A 16,859-nucleotide genomic window follows, 5' to 3' on the forward strand; every position below is an offset into this window, starting at 1 on the left:
GCACAATCACCCACTTGACCGTAGAAAGAGGAATGCCAAGGTGCTGAGCTATCTGATGCTGGCTGACTCCACCTTCTGAACGGCCAACAATTCGTCCTCTTTGAAAATCGGAAAGTTTGTGTGCTCCCTGGCTCCGAGGCATAGTTAATTGTCATACACGACCCAGGAAGTCATATCTGCAAATAAATAGTTGAACATTAGTAAAAAATCACTGAGTAAAACTTACTTTATACAGATGAAATGAAGAAATTTAAGGTGTCTATTTACTTCTGTCATGTCTTTGTTTGTGGAATGTCTTGCGGCATCATGGCATGATGTCTCTCCCCACAATTCCACTTCTCCAAATTTTGCACATTCATCTTCCCTTCTCCCTGAATCAACTATTCCTGTTTTATTTCTTATTTTTTTTTTGTAGAATCTATGCTGCCAAGTACGAGACAGAATCACTTAATTTGTAACTGCCGCTGCTATTGGATGTACTGCCTGAAGCAGGTTAACATCTGTGCTGAGAAATTGCGTTGGATCAGGCTGTGTGCAGCAACCGTTATGCTAAGTGATCGAGTGAAAACATTGGTTCACATGCCATCCAATCTACTAAACATTTTAGAAGCATCCCCTTTCTTTTTTCTCACAAACCCAAACTCCTTTTATTGTACAAAGTTGCAATGAAAAATATATCATTCAAGCTTTCCTCATTTTGGATGTATCCCAATTTTGTATCATACTGTCTTTAATGCTGAAACCATTCATGATTTACCTTGTACCTCAGTTTAAAGCTGGAATTCAGAAGCAGTACACATGTCATTACCTCTTGCTAATGAATAAATATCCTTGTTCATATTTTTTCAAAACCTGTACACTTTTGTTGAATCAATATCAGAATTAAGCATTTTACTGCTCTTTTGCATGGTCAACAGATGAATAGATCATCCACACTGAGGAAAATAAAGAATGCTATTTGTAATATTTGGGATGGAAATACGAGGGTTGGTTCGAAAGTAATGCCACTATTTTCAGTTTGTACCAAAATCACTGGAGGAAAGGAGCGACATGAGATCACAATGAAAGGTTTGCATCTCAGCCCATTTGTGGTTGATCGGCACTGTTATCGGTCACGTGTTAACTTCACGCGATGCTTTCAAAATGGCTGCCCCGCTAGATGTGCGTAAGAAGTAGAGAACGGTTGTTGATTTTTTCCATGTGGAAGAGATCCTGCTGTGGATATTCATAGGCATTTAAAGAATGTGTATGGTGCTCTACCATTGACGCGAGCACTGCTCGGGTTTGGCAAAGTGTTTCAAGAGCAGGGAAAGCGATACTGATGACAAGCCTCAAAGTAGTCGGCCTGCAACCACAGTGACACTGGAAAAAAAGAGTCGGATTGATGTGCTCATCAAAGTCCATTGTGGTTGATGGAAACTTTGTGGAAGAATAATTTCACATTTGCCACATATGCATTCCAAAGAGAGAGAGAGAGAGAGAGAGAGAGAGAGAGAGAGAGAGAGAGAGAGAGAGAGAGAGAGAGAGAGAGAGAGAGAGAGAGAGAGAGAGAGAGACAGACAGACAGACAGACAGACAGACAGACAGACAGACAGACAGACAGACAGACAGACAGACAAAGAGAGAGACAGATGACTTTTATACAACTTTATTATAGACTAGCAGGGTACCTGTCTCTGATGGGTTCATCAATATCTCATCTCAAATGAGTAATTTTTTGGAGTGTGTATTGGTAGAAACATGAATTGATTGTAAAGTGATGATGTAGACAGTGACACATGGTAGATGTAGACATTAGAGAATGGCGCTCTGCTCAGAAAAATAACTATTACTGGTGATTAAAAATATATACAGTACCTTCAGAAAGTATTCACACCCCTTAACTTATCACATTTTGTTGTTACAGCTTGAATTTAAAATTGATTAAATAAAAAAAATTTGTCACTGATCTCCATAAAATACCCGATAATAACAAAGTGAAAATATATTTTTTAGAATTTTTTACAAATTAATTAAAAATGAAAAGCTGAAATGTCTTGCGTCAATAAGTGTTCAACCCCCTGAATCAAAACTTTGTAGAAGCTGCTTTGGCAGCGATTACAGCTTCAAGTCTTCTTGGGTATTTTCAATGCAAATTTCTCCAAAAGAGCATTATGGGTTTAAGGGTGGTAATAATAATAATAATGATAATAATAATGATAAAATGTTGCCAATTAAACTTGATTATATGTTTAAAAAAATGTGTTAGCAGATTGCAAAATGTATTGTTAAAACCTTCAGTAAGAAATTTATTCAAAAACAATATGTATCTTTTTTGTACGTAACCAAACATGTATCTTATTTAGCTCAGGGATTCTCATATCCATCCATTTATCCATTGGGACCATACTCTGAGCAGAGCGTTGGTGGTGCATTTGCAGTCTCCTTGGCTATTGGGCACAATCCCAGACAGATCACCACTCCAACACAGGATACCACCAAGCTGGCACTCATTTTGCTGACCTCAACAGGATGACAGGCAGTCAACCCCACCTTGTATTAATTCAACAGCTGAGCAGGATTTGATCTCAGGATCCGACGATGCCAAGCCCACCACCTGAACCATAAAGCGAATACCAAAGATATTCTCTTATATAAACAATTATATTGGCGTCTGAAACTCTGGTTGGAGGCTCCATTCGAGCTTCAATGGAATGTTTGTTTGAGGTGATATCCAGATGTTTTTTGCACTCTTTTCGGCTTCAGATTATAAATCGTTCCCTCGCCTTTTCAATTCGGGTTAACCTCTTGACCTCCAGACTAAGAAGCCATGTGTGATCCATCCTAGCACCCAAAGGGTTGCAGTCTTGGCGCCGTACTCTCTCAAGGATGATCTAAAGCCCAAACCTCATTGGATGATCTCACCCCCTCTGATCCCACAATATTATATATAAAAAACTCCAACCAACCTTCACGTCATCAATATTCCTTCTCCCTTCGAGATTAAGCTGACCTCCAGATGGCTGCTGTCACAAAGCTTTGAGTGATTCTCTCCCTGAACCGCAAACCGTCAGCTGCAGTGTCAGCATGTCTGGAGGATGAACAGACATCGTCTCACTGACTACTAGAAAATAATTCAAAGTTTTTATGTACTGTACGATCAGAGGAAGACTGTGTGGCTCATTTAATTCCTCTGAATTATCCACATCAAATCGTTCATGTTTGGATTTGTTTGTTTTGTGTTTAATAAATGACTCAAATGTACAAGAGGAATTTAAAATTCCTCAACAGTATGTATGTCTGTATCAGCTTTGCACATTTGGATTTGTGGATTTTCTCTCATTCTTCCATGCAGATTTGCTCAAGCCCTGTCAAGTTGGATGGGAAGTGTCGGTGAACAGCAATCTTCAAGTCTTTCATCATCTTCTCAATGGGATTCAAGTCTGGGCTTTGGCTGGACCACTCAAGGACTTTCACATTGTTGTTCTGAAGCCATTCAGGTGTTGCTTTGGCTGTATGCTTGGGGTCATTGTCCTGTTGGAACAAAAATATTTGCCACAGTCTGAGGTCTTTTGCACTCTGAAGCAGGTTCTCCTGAAGGATTTTCCTGTATTTGGCTCCATTCATTGTTCCCTCTATCCTTATAAAGTCTCCCAATCCCTGCTGCTGAAAAACATCCCTATAGCATGATGCTGCCACCGCCATGCTTCACGGTAGGGATGGTGTTAGATGTGGTGATGAGCTGTGCACAGTTGCTGCCAGACGTGGCGCTTTGCATTCAGGCCAAAGAGTTCAATTTTCATCTCATCAGACCACAAAATCTTTTGTCTCATGCTCTCACAGAGTCTTTCACTTGCATTTTTGCAAACTCCAGGCATGCTGTTATGTACTTTTTCCTCAGCAGGGGCTTCTGTTTGGCCACTCTCCCAGAAAGCCGAGATTTATGAAGTGCTGCAGACTGTTGTTCTTCCTGCAAGTTCCCCCATCTCAGCCAAGGAACTCTGTAGTTCTGTCAGAGTGATCATTGGATTCTTGTTCACCTCCCTGAACAAGGTCCTTCTTGTGTGGTTGCTCAGTTTGTTCAGACAGCCAGCTCGAGGAAGAGTCTGAGAAGTTCCATCTTCTTTACATTTTCTAATGATGGAGATCTCCTTGCTCTTGAGAACATCCAATACTAGAAATTGTTTTATACCCTTCCCCAGATCTATGCCTCCTCACAATTCTATCTCATAATTCTACAGACAGTTCCTTTGACTTCATGGTAGAGTTTCTGCTCTGACATGCACTGTCAAGTGCGGGGCCTTATATTGAAGGTGTGTTTCGTTATAAATCATGTAAAATCAATTGAGTTGGCCACAGGTGGACTCCAATCAATTTGTGGAAAAATCTCAAGGATGATCAAAGGAAATTGGATGCACCTTTGCTCAATTTATGCCTGGTGTTGGCTTAATGGTTTCGGTAGTAGGCTTGGGATCCAAGGAACCTGAGTTCAAATCCTGCTCAGCTGTTGAATTAATACCAGGTGGGGTTGACTCTGCCTGTCGTCCTTCCAAGATCAGCAGAATGAATGCCATGTTGCTGCTATACTGTGTCGGAGTGATGACCCATCCAGGATTGTGCCCAATAGCCCAGGAGACTGCTTAGGCAGCACCAATGCTCTGCACAGAGTATGCTCCCAATGGATGGATGCATGGATGTTTGGATTAATGGCTATAGTTGTTTGCTTGGGATAATGGCTGGAGTAGTGGACTTGGGATAATGTCTAGAGTGGTGGGCTTGGGATAATTGCTGGAGTCTGTCATTCTGGGCTTGGGATTCTTCGGGATTCTCGGGGATTTTATGGGATTCCAGTGTCCTGAGTTCAAATCCTGCTTGGCTGTTGAATTAATACCAGGTGGGGTTGAATTAGCCTGTCATCCTTCTGAGGTCAGCAAAAATGAGTACCAGCTTGATGGTATCTTGTGTCAGAATGTTCAGCTGTCCAGGATTGTGCTCAATAGCCCAGGAGACTGCTTGGGCAGCACCAACACTGCACAGAGTATGGTCCCCATGGAATGGAATGTGCTCAGTTTGGAGTGTCGTAACACAGCGGTTGAATACTTATTGATACAAGATATTTCAGATTTTCATTTTTCATTCATTTGTAAGATTTTCTAAAAAACATGTTTTCACATTTTCATTATGAGGTATTTTGTACAGATCGGTGATCAAAAAATTAAAATTCAATCCATTTTAAATTCAGGCTGTAACACAACAACGTGTGACAAAAGTCAAGGGGTGTGAATACATTCTGATGGCACGATACTTTGGAAATCCAAATAAACAATAGTCGCCATGGGAACAGCAATATTGTAATTTCGAAAATTTGACTGATCATGTGTTTTACATGATTGATTGTTGTGCATAACAAATTTGGTTGAGACATGTTCTAATTGCTGCCTAATCGGTGTTTTACATTTTTTGGATGGCATTGAACTGGATCTTTGACTAATTTTGACCAGTTTTACACACATATACTACACAAGCATACAAATAAGCTGTCTAAGTTTCAATCTGATATGTTGAAAAATTGCTGAGCTTTGGCAATAATAAATTCACAAAAATACCCCATTTGATTACAATGGGGTGAAATTATTGTCGTGGTCTTAGGGTTTCTCTTTGCCACGTGGGACTTTTCTCTTTGCCTCATCTATTTTGCCATATCTACTAACTCAGGAACCACTGTATGTTATGTGCAATTGCCTCGGGGGTCTCGGTTCCCAAAACCATAACAATATAATCCTTTTGAGTGAGATAGATTATTCATATGACACTAAAAATGTCATAGCACAAGACGTAAAATATACTAAATGGCCAAAAGTATGCAGACACACCTTCTAATTAGTGGAGTTGGCTATTTCAGTCACACCTATTGCTGACAGGTGTATAGTATGAAGCACACAGCTATGCGATCTCCATAGACAAACATTGGCAAGAGAATGCGACTAACTGAAGAGCTCAGTGACTTTCACTGTGGCACCGCCATAGGATGCCACCTTTCCAACAACTCTCTTTATCTCTCTGATGCTCTGGAAAATCCTCTTTATCTCTTTGCAGATGACTCCACCCTCTGCCATACCATCTGTCATCCCACAGACCGGCAAGCAGCAGCTTCTTCTCTCACTGCAGATCTGGGTAAAATCACAAACTGGTCCAACACGTGGAACATGTCTTTCAATCCGGACAAATCTCACACTCTCACTATGTCTCTTCGAAAGGACCGTTTGGAAAACCACCCCATCCACTTTCTCAACAATCCTCTGGAAGAAGTCCTTTCTTTCAACCTTCTGGGTCTCACTATCTGCCATGATCTTTCCTGGAAAAGCCACATTTCAAACCTCGCCTCTAAAGCAAGTCGCGGACTGGGAATCCTCCGTCGTGCAAAGTCCTTCCTCGGCCCTCTTGAGCTCCTGACCACTGACAAAGCTTTCGTCCACAGCCTGATGGAGTACTGATATCCCTTCTGGGCTGGTGCTCCTGCCTCCCACCTTTCTTGGCTTCACGCTGTGGAAACCAATGTATTTCGGATCATTGGTATCTCCCGCGATGAGGCTGAGTCTTTGGGCCTCTCACTATCTCACCGCAGGCAGGTCGGTGGTCTTTCTGTCTTCTACCGTCTCCTCTCCAGTCTTGCCCCCCGGCTCTCTCTGCAATTTGTCCCCACCACATTTCCGCAGGGCGCTCAAAGTCCGCCAACAACCCACTTCTGGTAAAACTACCAAAATCACGAATCACTGCTCACCTTCACTCTTTTATTCCTCTTTTTTCCCGCCTTTGGAATAAACTCCATCACTCTATTCATTCCAATTCTTCCCTCCAGGCCTTCAAAACAGCTGTTCACCACCACCTCTTATCATCCTCCATCGAAATCCTCAATCTTTTCTACCCCCTTTAATCCACCCCAAGCCCACCTTCTTCAAATACCCTCCTTTCCTTCCTGAAAGTCCCTGTAATGTTAATCTTGCATTCACCATGTTCCCCACCCCATCCCTCTCCCTTCCACAGATCTCCTAATGTCTCTGTTCCCCACTGTTTTGTGCTTCCCACTCCCACTCCTCTTGTCTCATGCCCCCCTTGCTCTGTGTTGAATGTTAGCTCTCATAAGAGCCTCGACAAGGAATACAAAAAAAGAAAGAAAGTCATTTCATCAAATTTCTTCCCTGCAAAAGCTGCCTATGTTAACTGTAAGTGCTTCTATTGTGAACTGGAAATATCTCAGAGCAACAACAGCTCATCTGGGTCTATTTTTCATGGTTTGGGTGAGTCCCCTTAGTTCAATCCAAGGGAAATCTGAACACTACAGCATACAATGACATGCTAGAGGATTCTGTGCTTCCAACTTTGTGGCAACAGTTCAGGGAAGGCTCTTTTCTCTTTCAGCATGACAATGCCCCCGTGCACAAAGTGAGCTGCATACAGAAATTGTTTGTTGAGATCAGTGTGGAAGAACTTGACTGACCTGCACAGAGCCCTGACCTCAACCCCATTAAAACACCTTTGGGATGAATTGGAACTCCGATTGCGTGCCAGACCTAATCGCCCAACATCAGTGTCCGACGTCACGAATGCTCTTGTGGTTGAATGGAAGCAAATCCTTACAGCAATGTTCCAACATCTCGTAGAAAGCCTTCCCATAAGAGTGGATGCTGTAATCGCAGCAACTTAATATTAATGTCCATGATTTTGGAATGAAATGTTGGATTAGTAAGTGTCCACATTCTTTTGGCCATGTAGTGTAGATGTGCAATCGAACTTTAGGATACACATATCTGATTCCTATCCATCTCATCAAGTAACCAATAATCAAGGCCAGAAGACAACTTAAAAGTTATCTAGAAAGATACAGTGTAAACTGTGCAGCAAGACGATCCATGCCTGATGGTGAAACGATTCAACGAGCAAATAAAATCAGTTGAAATACAGAGTATTCGTGTTTTCCCACGTTCTACATTCGATTGACCAATGTGAGAAACAATTGCTCCATTATCTTATCGGCTTTTTAATTTAGTGTCTGGCATTAACTCCTCAACTGATTGATTGATTTCCTTCATTAATTCCTCATTTCAAACCTACAACTGTCCAACTCAACAGCATGACCGTGGTACTCCGACTGATGCATATATGAAGGCATTTGGCAAAAGCAGCTTTTGTCCTCCTGGATAGCCAAAAAAGCCCAACTGATATGAACCTACACTTCCTCCACAGAGCCTGCAACCAGTGTGCAGGAATATCAGTCCTACGAGTATCGTTTCGGCCAGAACCAAATTTAAAGCTGACGTGAGGTCAAATATTTCAAGCCTCACACCATCAAAATCTTGATGGCAGCTGGTCAAGCCTGTCACAAGTACCCATTCCCCTTCGGTACCTTGAGTCCTAAATGATGGAATTTTGTTTGTCAATGCTCTTGGAAAAACTGAAAATCTTAATTATTTTGCTCAGTAGGTCAAGGTCCCTGAGGCATCGCTTCCCTCCAGTCCCGCATTCCCGCCACAAGCACAGGTTTCTCCCTGGAGAATGTGGATTTATATCCCAATAAAGTTGACTGCATTTCGGATACACTAAACTAGAGACTTTGAGTGTGATAGGGAAAAAAACTGAGCACCGTGGGGTTAAGTGTATAAGACTTACAACCTTGCAACACTGTGAGGCAGGCTGCCGTGGCACCCCTGTCTGCAAATCTGGGATAGGAAGTTATTGGTCAGCGACTTGGAACATGTCACAAAATTGAGGAAAGTCCCAAACTACCTCACACCTCCATAAATATTATCTGCCAACCCACCCTTCTCCCGACCATGTCCCCACCTCTCCCCACACCCTCCATCCCACATGGGACTCTCAAGACCCTCAAGCTCCTCAGCCTCACGATCTATCACATCCTGTTTTGATGGCACCATATATCCAAATCACCTTGATATTTTTGGCAGAGCATTGTCCATTCTGAGCAACACAGCTCTCATCGCAAGGCTTTCATCCAAAGCACGACAGAGTATGACTCTCCACTCGAGGTTGGTGAAGTTGCTTCGCATTTTAATGGCCTGGAGTCAGTCGAGCCAAAAGCCTTTTGTATTATTGGAATCTTCTGGCAGGAGGTGGAGTCCCAGGGTCGATTTTCACCTGATGCAGGCAGCTTTGCAGACTCACGATTTTCTATCACATCACTTCCTCGCCCCGAGCTCACACTCTCACCAAAGTCTACTCTGGATGCTCATCTGCAATCCTTCATCCCAATATTCTCTGAACTGTGGGACAAACATCCTGTGTTTGTTGCCTCATACTATCCCTTTCAATATTTAAAGTGTGCTGCTCACCATCACTGCAAACTTTCTTCCAGATCCACATCTGATCTTTTCTGCTTCTGCTGAACCCAGACCCCACCCCCACCTCTTTATTATAAATCTTTTTTCTTCCTCTTCCATTCCTGCCACTCAAACACTCATTTATGATGGGTCCATACCTTTTTCTCTGCGTGTTAGCCTTTTACTCTCTGTCAGTCTGTAAAGCAAGAACTTGAGGGATTGCAACTTTTTGAGGTATTGCCGAGATAAGTAAACTGAAGGGGAGGGGGGGGTGGGCAGCCTTGGGGAGGTCTGGTAGTTCGCTTTTGTTGAGCTGCCACATGAACCTTGAATTTTGTATAAAAACGGGAGAAGTGAGAAATTATTTTATTTCGCGTGAGAACGATCAAAAATAAAATGAGCAATGGATGAAACGGTGTGGAAAGAAATTGTCAAAACGTAATCTTCCTGAGTAGGCCATGTCAAAAGTCCACTCTTGGCAACATTTATCAGCAATTGGAAGTACTGTACAGGCTGTTTTTTTGTATTTTAATTTTCGACCGTGTATATCCCTGGAAGGTCTGGAACAGCACTGTGAGGACAGGTTTCTGTCTGAATTAATTGATCACGATCAATTAGCCTGAAATTAATGGATTAAATGACTTGGTGAAGCACTACCTGTAATTCAGGTTGTGTAGAATTTCTCAAATTTCTCACCTGTTCAAGACAGGCTGCATCTGGGATTGGATACGGATCAATACTCTTCCGTTTGGCCGTGACCTTCGACAAAATGTTTGCTGGTATGTGTGTGTGTGTGTGTGTGTGTGTGTGTGTGTGTGTGTGTGTGTGTGTGTGTGTGTGTGTGTGTGTTTGTGTGTGTGTGTGTGTGTGTGTGTGTGTGTGTACGTATATCTATCTATTATTCCAGCAATATCTGTGTGTGTGTCTGTCTGTCTGTCTATCTGTCTGTCTGTCTATCTGTCTGTCTGTCTATCTGTCTGTCTGTATGCGACCGCCGTTTCTCGACGACCGCCAGTCCGATCTGATTGAAACTTGCCAGGAATATTGCCGGGGCCCCGCAGATGTGCCTTTTCGAGGTTTGATATCAATCGGACGAGCGGTTCCCAAGTTACGGCCATTTATCTGTCGACCAATGACAAGACACGGTGCTATGACGTCACGATTGACGTCAAAATTAATGTTTGTTTATTTATTTTGCACGATTGACGTCACATTTCTTCTTCTTCTTCTTCGTTTGGTATGACGTCACAATCGATGCTGGGGACCTGAGTATGTGTCTTTTCAAGGTTCGATATTAATCGGACAAGTGGTTCCCAAGTTACGGCCATTTATCTGTCAACCAATGACAAGACACGGTGCTATGACGTCATGAATGACGTCACAAGTAATGTTTTATTTATTTATTTATTTTTGCACGATTGACGGCACAATTGACGTCACTGACATCACACGAGGGGGACGGGAGAGGGGGGGGTGAGAGTGGGGCGAGAGAGGGGAGGAAGAGAAGTGGTGAGGGAGAGGGGCGTCACAATTCAAGAGAGGGGGAGAGAGACGGGGGCAAGAGAGGGGGTGAGAGAAGAGGGTGAGGGAGAGGGGGCGTCACAATTCAAGAGGAGGGGAGAGAGGGGGAAAAGAGAGGGGGAGAGAGGGCGTGAGAGGAGGGGGAGAGAGGAAGGGAAAAGAGGAGGGGAGAGAGGTGGGATAAGAGAGGGGTGAGAGAGGGCGTGAGAGGAGGGGGAGAGAGGAAGGGAAAAGAGGAGGGGAGAGAGGGGGGCAAGAGAGGGGGGGAGGAGAGAGAGGGGGGTCGAGAGAGGGGCGTCACAATTCTTCTTCTTCTTCGTTTGATATGACGTCACAATTGACGCTGAGGACCTGAGTATGTTTCCCAGGTGTTTCCCAAGTTATGGCCATTTATGATACGGTTGGTCCGATCTAATTGAAAAAATGCCCCAATCCAGTCGTCGTTTACGAGAGCGATGGAACGAAGCTGCTCATATGGGCACGCACGAGTTATAACAAAATACAGGTTTCTAGGCAAAATGTAGACCCGTCTGTATTGCCGAATACAGCAAGGGGAAGAAGAAAGACGAACTTTCCAACTATTCCACATCTGGAGGTGTGTGACATCACCATTCAGTTTAGAGAGTGTTCACCAAGAGGCTTAGCACTCATACAAGCACTCGATCGAAATGGTTGATAATTGGAACGTCTCGCTTGGCAAGCGACAGCAAACTCATTGGGAATGGAACACACCCCGGATTTAGTGAATTATCCACACAGTAGAGAACCCGTCCGACGGGCGATCATTTTTCAAGCGTGCAACACGTCCTATGACACATCACTTTATTTGGGCGGTGTATGGGTAAGAGATAACTCTATTGGCAAAAAAAGCAATAACCCGGGTTACGTGCACGAAGCAAAACACACATCTCCTGTTGATGATCACAAACATCTCCCAGCACTGGAAAACGTGGGGACAGGAACACTGCACTGTAAATGGGGAAGACTTGTAATACCTTCTCCCCCCTATAGGGGGCGATACACGGTAAACATTTACACAGAGAATTTACAAAGGTAAAAACATCCCGACACATTCATTGGGGTCACGCTGATCCTGAGAAACACCAATCAGACAGTTTATCGTCGGATTTGGGAATCGAACCCGGAATCGTCAGCTGAAAGGTAACTCCACCACCACAATATCACCACATTTTCAGTTACAAACACACCACCACCACCACCACCGTGCAAAAAGTGCTTTGTTTTACACAAAAAGGATAGACCATGAAATGGGACACAGGAGCTCATTCAGCCCCCTGATAACCCCCCAATTCAGTGGCACCCCCTGATAACCCCCCAATTCAGTGGCACCCCCTGATAACCAATAACAATGGACATGATTGAAATATTTTCAACATTTACAATGAACACAATTTTATTTTCCACGTTTGAACAAAGATGCGATGACGAAAACCGTCACGGATAGTAACTTACAGATCGAAAACCCGGGACTGCTCTGTGTCCCTCCCGCGGGTCTGCTTGTGGTCCAAGACGCGGGCGTTGCCAAGAAACCGCTAAGCCACGCCCCTTAGTAAAGTTGTGTTTGTCAATGAGTCGAAATCGATAACTAGTGTCACTTATAAACGTTTGAATGTTTAACTTTGAGCTGCGTCGTCATTTAAAACGACCGAATAACATTTGTAAACAGAGGTGGTTTGATCGAGAGGAAGGAACGAGGTTAGAATACCTTCGAGTTATTAAACTTGCTAATTTGAGTTGTGATTTTAACATCTTTTGAGGCTGTTTGAAGGTGATTAAAGGAAAGTTATTCGAATGTTTACTTTGGGAGGATTGCTCAAGGAAATCCGCGATGAGGGAAACTCACGTGAGCTCGATGGGACTCTGAACGGAGGGAAGACGAGAGTCAAGAGAGAGAGAAAGAAACTCAAACGGTGGGACACCCAGGGAGGTGTCTCCAACGACGTCCGCGTTTATGGAATATAAAGGATGCAGTTCAGGTGCTCAATCGAGTTGCGAACAGTCACGACCTTTTTGTCAAAACTGTATACGTGCTCCCACCCTTCGGTGATTGAACCTTTTCCCCAATTTTTGCATGAAGGCTCGGGAATGGTCCACTCCCTTCTTGGTTGTCCAGTGCGGTTAAGAACACCATCCTCAAGAACCAAGTGGATAGCATTTTACCCCTTATCCTCACCGGGGCCTTAACCCTTCTCTCCCTTACCCCCCCTCAAACCATTCAAAAACAAAAAACGGACAAATGAAGCCTCACGGGGGTGCTCAGGGTGAAATAACATCTTGAAGATGGAGTCTCAGCTCCATGAGCCCTGCACTGAGATGGGTCTCGGTCTTGGCACCATGAGCCCTGCATTGAGATGGATCTCAGTCTTGGCACCATGAACACTTTCTTGAGATGGATCTTAGTCTTAGCACCAGGAGCCCTGTATTAATATGGATCTCGGTCTTGGCAACATGAGCCCTACATTGAGATGGTTCACCGTCTTGGCACCATGAACACTTTCTTGAGATGGATCTTAGTCTTAGCACCATGAGCCCTGTATTAATATGGATCTCGGTCTTGGCACCATGAGCCCTCCATTGAGATGGATCTCAGTATTGGCACTATGAACACTTTCTTGAGATGGATCTTAGTCTTAGCACCATGAGCCCTGTATTAATATGGATCTCGGTCTTGGCACCATGAGTCCTGCATTGAGATGGATCTTGGTCTTGATACCATGAGTCCTGCTTTGAGTTGGATCTCGGTCTCAGCACCATGAGCCCTGTATTGAGATGGATCTCAGTCTCGACACCATGCATCCTGCATTGACATGGATTTCCGTCTCGGCACAATGAGCCCTGCATTGAGATGGATCTCGATCTTGGCACCATGAGCCCTGTATTGACATGGATCTCGGTCTTAGCACCATGAGCCCTGCATTGAGATGGATCTCAGTCTTGGCACCATGAGCCCTGTATTGAGATGGATCGGAATCACAGCACTATGAGCCTTGTATTGAGATAGATCCCAGTCTCGGCACGATGAGCTTTGCATTGAGATGGATCTCAGTCTTGGCACCATGAGCCCTGTATTGAGATGGATCGGAATCACAGCACTATGAGCCTTGTATTGAGATAGATCCCAGTCTCGGCACGATGAGCTTTGCATTGAGATGGATCTCAGTCTCGGCACCATGAGCCCTGGATTGAGATGGATCTCAGTCTCGACACCATGCATCCTGCATTGACATGGATTTCCGTCTCGGCACAATGAGACCTGCATTGAGTTGGATCTCAGTCACAGCACTATGAGCCCTGTATTGAGATAGATCGCAGTCTCGGCACGATGAGCTTTGCATTGAGATGGATCCCAGTCTTGGCACTATGATCACTGCATCAAGATGGATCTCAGTCTTGGCACCATGAGCCCTGGATTGAGATGGATCTCAGTGTTGGTACCATGAGTCCAGCATTGAGATGGATATTAGTCAATTCACCATGAGTCCAGCATTGAGATGGATATTAGTTAAAGCACCATGAGCTCAGTCTTGAGAAGTATCTTATATATATTTTTTATATTTTGAGAAGTGTCTTACTGCATTGAAATTGATCATGGTGTTGGTCCATGCCCAAGGATTTGCTGTGGCTGTGTCCAATAAACTGACTCCAATGATAATTGAGGTAACACCGGTCAACGAGCGTATTATGAGTCTCAGGATTCGTCACCTCTTGGGTGTCATTTCCCTGGTCTCTGCTTCTGCTCCGACTGAGGCGAGTGACCTCACTGTGAAGGACGCATTCTATGCCAAACACGAGTCTGTGGTTGATCAGTGCCCCAGTCGAGATAAACTTCTCGTCTTGGAGGATTTCAATGCATCGACTGGAACTGATAGGGATGGTAATGAGATGTGTATTGGTCCACATGGGTCTGGAACTGTGAACCTGAATTGCACTAACTTTGCAAGAAGTCATGGAATTCGGGTGGCCGGTTCATGGTTTCAGCGCCCACAGGTTCATCGCTGGACATGGTATTCCAATGCTGGTGATGTGGGAAAGGAGATTGACCATGTGCTTGTTGATGGTTGCTGGAGGATGATCCAGAACTGCAGGGTCCACCGGAGTGCTCAGTTCCTCAATACTGACCACCGGCTTGCTGTAGCAACTCTGAAGTTGCACCATAAATCCAGGAGAATGGTATCATCCCAGCCAAGGCTGGATGTTGGCAAGCTCAAGGATGAGAGGGTAGCTGAGGAGTTTGCGAACAAGCTGACTGGAGATTTGGGGGGTCTGGGTGCTTTGGGAGATCCTGAAGAGTTGTGGAGTGCCTTTAAGACCACCATCCTTGATGTTGCCGGTGGATGTCTTGGAAATCACCATTGGGCAAAGAAGAATTTTGTCCCTCAAGGGACACTGGATACCATTGAGCAGAGGCACAGGGCCAGGCTGAATGGCAGAGCTGAGCTGTTCAGGGAGCTGAGGGGTAAAACTGTACCTACGCTAAGGGTGGACAAGTAGGCCTATGTGCGAGGAATCTGTGAGAGGGTAGAGCATCAGCTGTGGTCAAGTGATTCTCGTCCTTCTTTCAGGGGAATTCGCACATTGCATTCATGTAAGCCCATCCCTTGGTGTACTGCAGTTAGAGCAGAGGGTGGTAGGCTCTTCACAGAGGAGTCTGAAGTGAAGGCCCTCTGAGCCGGTTCCTTTGAGCGTTTGGACCAGGCTTCATTTTTGTGTACATGCGAGCCACATTGTACATATTTCACCCAAGTTTCATCAAAATCAGACTCTTTCTCTTTGAAATATTCGCAATTAACCGTTTCTGAAATGTTTGACATGTACTTGCCCAAAACCTATCTCCTACAAATATTTGTTGTTAGGGTTGCAAATTGGCATGAAGGGAGCTGGATAGATTGCGCACAGAACTCTAAGCTTCGATTTTTCGATTTATTTTTTTGATTTTTTTCGATTTTTTGACCACTTTAAACGGCCGTTGCTATGCCATTGCTTGGGCCCGGGGTCCCATATTCGAAAGCACACGATTCCCAGAAATATTGGTCCTACCTACCAAATTTCATTGGAATCGGTTGAGTGGTTTTGCCCCTCGGCTTGACCAAACTTTCGCGGACAGACAGACAGATGGAAATGTCCAGAATAAGGGTGCTCTAAGAGCAGCCAATAATTTGTAGATTTGTTGGGTGGTCGCTAGACTACTCTTAGTCTCAGGTTTTCTGTCTGTCTGTATGTCTGTTGGGTGGTCGCTAGACTACCGTTATTCTCAGGTTTTTGGCTGCTCTAAGAGCACCCTTATTCTGGACATTTCCATCTGTCTGTCCGCGAAAATTTGGTCAAGCCTCGGGGCTAAACCACTCAACCGATTCCAATGCAATTTTGGAGGTAGGACCAATATTTCTGGGAATTGTTTGCTTTCGAATATGGGACCCCGGGCCCTAGCAACGGCATAGCAACGGCCCTTTAAAGTGGTCAAAAAATCGAAAAAAATCAAAAAGAAAAAATCGAAAAATCTAAGCTTACAGTTCTGTGCGCAATCTATCTCGCTCCCTTCATGCCAATTTGCAGCCCTAACAAAAAATATTTGTAGGAGGAGATAGGTTTTGGGCGAGTACATGTCAAACATTTCAGAAACGGTTAATTGCGAATATCTCTAAGAGAAAGAGCCTGATTTTGATGAAACTTGGGTGAAATGTGTACAATGTGGCTAGCATGTACACAAAAATGAATGGTTGCTATGCACACCTCTGTTGCTTAGCAACAGCTAAAATACTTTATCGTACATCGTACACTTATCGTGGACTGTACAAAAAATCAATACCTCTGAAACTGGACCTCCGAGGGACCTGTTTTTTTTGTGCCCAAGGAGAATGTCTTACAGCATCATATAAAAAAATAAAATATTTAGCGAATAGAAAAATGGAATTACCAGGGCTGCCATTTGTTAGAGTCTCTTTGGAAACATGCCTGAAATTTAACAAGGCGGGTTTCTGGGCGCAAACTAAGAGGGCTGTGATA

Source organism: Eptatretus burgeri, chromosome 6 (assembly GCF_056783735.1).
Source record: "Eptatretus burgeri isolate ZD-2024b chromosome 6, Ebu_testis_v1, whole genome shotgun sequence".
Classification (NCBI taxonomy): Eukaryota; Metazoa; Chordata; class Myxini; order Myxiniformes; family Myxinidae; genus Eptatretus; species Eptatretus burgeri.